This window comes from Felis catus, chromosome X (genome assembly GCF_018350175.1).
Source record: "Felis catus isolate Fca126 chromosome X, F.catus_Fca126_mat1.0, whole genome shotgun sequence".
Lineage (NCBI taxonomy): Eukaryota > Metazoa > Chordata > Mammalia > Carnivora > Felidae > Felis > Felis catus.
The window spans coordinates 30,264,396-30,271,267 of NC_058386.1; the positions used below are offsets into that span (position 1 = coordinate 30,264,396).

Here is a 6,872-nt window from a genome sequence, read left to right on the forward strand (position 1 = left end):
AAAATTTTGGAAAGTAGTAAAACAAAAATTGTATCTTTACCCTTAATAAATTTGAATGTCAGGAAAAATGACAATATTCTATGCATCAGAACAAGAAATATATCAATTCTGTTTCCCACTTAACCCCTGAAGGTCTTATCTGCCTACTGTATTTTGTACTTCACAGGGGCTGTAACTTCTGGGTAGGTCTCTGGAGACAGCTGTACCTCAACAGTGTTGGGGAATGTGACACATCCCTAGGCAAAAGGAACTTAAGTCATGCTGTTCCCGAAAGCACTGGAGGTTGTCATACCACTTACCCCTTCATCAGGGTGAGCTTAGGGCTCATAGGAGATCCTGACATCTAGGACATAAGATTACTCCCACAAGGCTGAAAACAGTTTTTCCTAATAAGGCTTACGCAGCATTGCCAATTAGGCCAAATTAGACTGAGATCTGTTCTCTCCCATTTTGCCATCTCTGATACACATAAAGTTTGGGGCCCTCATAAAATGTGTTCTCCTCTTTGAGCTGGCAAAGCCCATATCTTGCTCTCTTTTTAAAATACAGTTTAGTGACATATTATATTTAGCCAAATGTACCCCAAACATTATCATTTAACATATGGTCAATATAAAGCTTGTAAGATGTTTTACATTCTTTCTCACTCTCTCTTTTTTTCATATTATATTTTAGAAATCCAGTGTGCATTTTATAGTTATAGTATATCTCAGCTCCGACCAGCCACATTTCAAATGCCCAGTAGTTATATGTGACCAGTGCCCACCATATTAGACAGCACAACTCTATTTAGCTCACAGTCCTAGTTTTCTTTCAGATTGTGGAAAGCAATCAACACCCTTATATACAGGTGTGAAGGGAAGAAATGGGCTCAGTGAGTCATGACCTGTTTCTTGAAAGCCCATTTCTTTTCTCAATCAACCCCACACAGTGAACGGAACAGAGTAAAGGCTTTAACAATAAGTCTGTTTCATTGCATAAATCAGATCACTGTGGGGCAGGCAGTTCCAAGGCTGGGTGATTTGGAGGCTGGGGAAATCCATCTCAGCTATCTCATGTAGAGTCAATACTGTCCATGGAAAACAAAAACCTCTGGAAAACTGCAGCAGATTCCAGCTCAGATCTTTCTGACAGGTGCTGGATTATGTCCAAATTGAAACCATCCATGGGTAGGAAATGAGGATCCTTACGTGGATTCATATCACTTATGAGTCCCTCCAGGAAATAGGAGAGAGGGTGGAGGTGTGCTTTCCCGGAGTACACTGGGGTAACAGACACATAGTGTGGGTCCCTGACTGCTGGCAGAAGTGCAATGGTGGCTGCAATAGATACAGGCAATGGCATAGCTTAGGCCAAGTGAAGGCCCTGGGAAGATTAAAAACATGTAAAAGTAGCTCCTGAAACCTTTCCACATACCTGGAACCTGTAGTTCTCTTCCCAGAATGGATATCTACATATACAAAGTTCAACTTCAAGTTGTCAACTTCATCTCAAAGGCTACTTTGAGTCATGCTGTACTGAGCAAGGAGAAAGCATGTTCCCTTATCTCTTAAGGTCTCTCTTTAGTGTGAAGTTTCTGGTGCTAAGTGAACTTGAAAGATGTAGCTAAAGGATCACGAAAACTCATACACACATGAGGCCTTTCTTTGGTATGAACTTTTATGTGCCAAGCCAGGTGGGAATGTTTTCTGTAGATGCTCCCAGATTGGCTGAACACATAAGCCTTTGCTCTGGTGTTATGTCTCTGGTGTATAATGAGGCTGGAATTCTCAGCAAAGAACTTTCCACATTCACTTCACCCATAAGCCTTGCTGTAGTGTGAACTTTCTGGTGTTGAATAAGGTGGGGATGACTGATGTAGGCTTTCCCACATTCACTGCACACATAGGGCCTTTGTCCACTGTGAATTCTCTTATGTACTTTAATGTAGGAACTGTGACTAAAGAATTTCCCACATCCATCGCACTTATAAGATTTTTCCCCAGTGTGGCTTTTCTGGTGCTCAGCAAGTATGTCTTTTCGGAGAAAGGCTTTCCCACATCTGCTGCATGTGAAAGACCTTTCTCCTCTGTGAATTTTCTGGTGCTGAATAAGGGTGTCTTTGCGGCCAAAGGCCTTCCCACATTCACCGCACTCAAAAGGTTTTGATCCGGTGTGAATTCTCTGGTGCTGAACAAGATGGGATTTTCTGATAAAAGATTTACCACATTCAGCACAGTCATTAGGCTCTGATCCCATGTGAGCTCTCTGGTGTGCTTGGAGGCTGGAGTTGTAGATAAAACCGTTCTCACAGTCATTGCACTCATGAAGCTTTTCTCTAGTGTGGGTTTTCTGGTGTTGAACACATTTGTCTTTGTCGTTGAAAGTTTCCCCACACTCACTGCACTTGCAATCATTTTGTCCAGTGTGAAGGGCTTCTTCACACTTAGTGCTAATGCATAGCTGTGTCTTGTCTTGAAAGACATGGTGCTAGACACATCCAGAGCTGGCCAAGGAGTACTCCCCATCTTCCCTGTAAGTGAAGGCCTCTGACATGTGACTTCTGCACCTTTTCACAGAGAAGATCTGGTCTTTTTCCATTCTAGGGAATGCCTCTCCATTCTGTGGCCTCAGGATTTGGTCAGTATTTACAGTGACCCAGAAGGTTCTTCCATATGACTTACATGGGTATGCCTCCTGCTCATAAGATATTCCCTGCTGGCCAGCCAGGCACAAGATATCTTTCAAAATTGGGTCACACATGTCACATGGGTGGCTCTTTTGGTTGTAAGTATCCACTGTGAGAGTTCTCACCTGTGACTGTCGTATAAAAACACCTTGCCCAGAAGATGCATCTTTATTCTCTGTTCTTTGACAGGGGTCAGGGCTCTTCTGGACCATCCCTGCCTCGGCTGGAGCTACAGCTATATTTTCAGGAACTGGGGGCTTCCATGCCGGCTGTGGTTGGGGAATTAAATGGTATCTGGAAATTGTAAGTCCCAGTGAGGTCACCAGTAGGAAGTTCTCCAGAACCACATGACAGTATAGGCATTTCTGAGCCTCATCGAGTAGGTCCCACTCCTCTCGGGAGAAGTATATGCACACATCCTCAAAGGTTACAATGTTGCGATCTGTCTCTGTGGCAGCCTCTGCCATTGCTACAGTATCAAGGCCCCAAGAGAGTGCGCCTCAGCAGGTGCACTTCAGCGGACAAGCCTTAGCGGGTGTGAGCAAACACGAGGGGTAAGATTGTCTATGCCACGCTCAGGGACACCAAATCTTCACACAAAAGAACACCACACAAAACTAAAGCTAGGTCTCCTATAAAGCACAGAGGTAGTCCCTAATGTCAAAAATGGCTTCTGTTCGGTTGTGCAAATAACAGTCGTGAGACAGCCTCTGCCTAGAGCTTCCAGCTGGGTTTCTCAGACGAACCAGAACCAAAAAGGATGCTCGCTGCATCGGGGCAAAAGCCCTGCCTGGAAGTCGCGTTATTATTTATTTATTTATTTATTTAGGAGGAAGGGCTGGCTTCCTTAGATTGCAGACAGGAAAGGAGGTTTTGTTTACCAAACGTGACTTCAGGTAATTTTAAAGTTCGTAGTTTCCAGCTTGATTCAAATCCAACCAAATGTATGCGTTCCAAATTTCATAGTCCTGAATTAGTTTTTTTTTTTTTTTAATGTCTCATTGTTGCTATACAGAGTAGCTATTAATTGTTGTGCTTTCTGTGTTGATCTTGTATTTGGGCACTGTGAAATTTCCACTTTAGTGTTACTTGTTTGTTGGCTGGTTATCTTGTATTGATTATATAGATGATCATATCTGCTGAAAATATTTTACTTCAGATCTTCCAACTTCTGCATATATACTCCATTTATTTTTTCCTCTTATCTTTTTCAGTGGCTAGAACCTTTAGGACAATTTTGATTAGTAGTGGTGATAAGAGATGACTTATTTAATTTCTGAACTTAATGTAAATTATTTTAGACTTTGCATCTTATGCTGTACAGGTATTTGTTATACATATCTGGTAGATACATTTATGAAAGCTATTTGCCAAGAGCTTTTTTTATCATGAATGATTTCAGATATTGTATTGATACATATTAACTTGATTATGTTTTTTTCTCATTTAGATAGATTATTTTGGTGACAACTTTGTTGGTAAATTTTCTTAAATTGTGCTGCCCTTGCAATTTTGTGATTAAACTATTGGTCATGAGGTCATTATAGTGAAGTGTTGATTGTGATTTGCTGATACTCTTTGAATTTTGCTTCTGTGTTTATAAGTGTAATTAATACATGTTTTTGCTTTCTTGTACTTTTCTTCATGGGGCCCCAGATATTACTAAGCTCAGAAAATTAAAAATTGTCTATTTTCTGTTCTATATATCAGAACAGTTTTTATATTTTTGTACAATTCAAAATGGCTTAAAAAATTTAGTAGGTCCTGATATCTTTGTGGTTCTAAAAATTTAACTACTCTTTCTTCGATTTTATGATTCTTTTTCATGATAGGCCACTTTTGCTGGTTTATATTTCCCTAGAATTTTTTCATGTTATCTAGATTTTCATATGTGTTTCTATTATGTTGATCACTGTCTTTTGTTTACCTTTATTTAGTCTTTTCTTCCAGCTTTATTTAGGCATAAATATGAATAAATTGTATATGTTTAAAGTATAAAATGTGATTACTTGATATATGCATATATTATGAAATGATTACCACTTAATCAAATTAATTAACATATTGTTCACCTTATATAGTTACCTTTATTTCTGCATGTGCATAGTGAGAATGCTTAGGCTCTATTCTTAGCAAATTTTAAGTCTAGTATACAGTTTATTAAGTATAGTCACTATGTTGTACATTAGGTCCCAGAACTTACTTATCTTTTTTTTTGTTTCATTTCAAGTTTTTACTTAAATTCCAGTTATTTGACATATAGTGTAATATTACTTTTAAGGGTAGAATTCAGTGATTCATCACTTACATATAACACCCAGTGCTCATCACAATTAGTGCCTTCTTTAATACCCGTCACCTATTTAACTCATCCCCCCTCCAGCAACCCTCAGTCTGTTCTCTATAGTTGACTATGTTTTATGATTTGCCTCTCTCTCTCTCTCTTTTTCCCCCTATGTTAATTGTTTCATTTCTTAAATTCCACACGAGTGAAATCATATGATATTCAGCTTTCTCTGACTTATTTTGCTTCTATAATACATTCTAGCTCCATCCATGTTGTTGCAAATGGCAAGATTTCATTCTTTTTGATGGCTGAGTAATATTCGAGTGTGTGTGTGTGTGTGTGTGTGTGTGTGTGTGTGTGTGTATTCATCAATTGATGGACATTGGGCTCTTTCCATAATTCGGCTATTGTTGATGATGCTGGTATAAACATTGAGGTACATGTGTCCCGTGGGGTATATTTCTATTTTTAACTTTGAGGAACCTCCGTACTATTTTCCAGAGTGGCTGCACCAGTTTGCATTCCCACCAGCAGTAAGAGGGTTCCCTTTTCTCCCTATCCTTGCCGACATTTGTTATTTCCTGTCCTTTCTGACGTGATATCTCATTGTAGTTTTGATTTGTATTTCCCTGATGATGAATGATGTTGAGCATCTTTTCACATGTCTGTTAGCCACATGTATGTCTTTTATGGAAAAATGTCTATCCATGTCTTCTGCCCATTTCTTCACTGGATTATTTGTTTTATGGATGTTGAGTTTGGTAAGTTCTTTATGGATTTTGGATACTAATCCTTTATCCGATGTGTCACTTGCAAATAACTTCTCTCATTCTGAAGGTTGCCTTTTAGTTTTGTTGATTGTTTTCTTTGCTGTGCAGAAGCTTTTTATCTTGATGAAGTTCCAAAAGTTGATTTTTGCTTTTATTTCCCTTGCCTCCAGAGACATATCTAGTAAGAAGTTGCTGTGGCTAATGTCAAGGAGGTTACTGCCTATGTTCTCCTTGAGGACTTTGATGGTTTATGATCTCACATATAGGTCTTTCATCCATTTTGAATTTATTTTTGTGTATGGTGTAAGAAAGTGAAAAGATATGGAACACTTCATGAATTTGCATGTCATCTTTGCACAGGGGTCACACTTATGTTCTCTGTACTCATCCAATTTTAGTATATGTGCTGCCAAAGTGAGCACGAGTACTTATTCACCTTATAACTGAAAGTTTGACCCTTTCTTTGATTAGCATCTCCCATTTTCCCCCCTATCTAGTCTGTGGTGATCACCATTCTACTGTTTCTATGAGTTTGACTTTGGTTTGGTTTTGTTTAGATTCCACATATGGTTAAGTACATACAGTATTTATCTTTCTGTGTCTATATTATTTCATTTAGCATTAACTATTCCAGGTTCATCCATATTGTCACAGCTGGCAGGATTTCCTTCTTTTTTATGGCTGAATAATATTCCGTTACATACACACACACTACATTTTCTTTAGCCATTCATCCATTGATAAACATTTAGGTTGTTTCTGTATGTTGGCTATTGTGAATTGTGTTGCAATGAACATGGGAGTGAAAAAATGTCTTCAAAATACTGATTTAGTTTCTTTTGGATGTACACCCAAAAGTGGGATTGCTGGGTCTAATGTATGGTATTTAATCTTAACTGGTAAGTTACTTAATGATTAGTTACCCATTTTTCATTGCTGATGTTGTTTATTCACATCTTCATTCTCTTTGAAAATAAAATCACACTGGTTAGTTTTGTCTTTTTTATTATTTAAAAAATTATGTAACTGTTGATTGAATCCATGAAGTTTTTTGTTTTATTATTTTGTTTAATAATTATTTTTTTCTTCTATTTAGAGTGTTTTATTTTCTTGTTCTTTTTCTACCTTCTTGCAATGAAATCTTAAT

At 38.2% G+C, this 6,872-nt stretch overlaps 1 non-coding gene across 1 annotated transcript; it reads right to left on the reverse strand.

Annotated features, from left to right (window-relative positions):
- Positions 1-6,040: 6,040 nt before the first annotated feature.
- On the reverse strand, positions 6,041-6,147 carry LOC111558810. The gene has a single exon (XR_002739949.1). It is a non-coding gene; the product is annotated as a U6 spliceosomal RNA (small nuclear RNA).
- Positions 6,148-6,872: the final 725 nt, after the last annotated feature.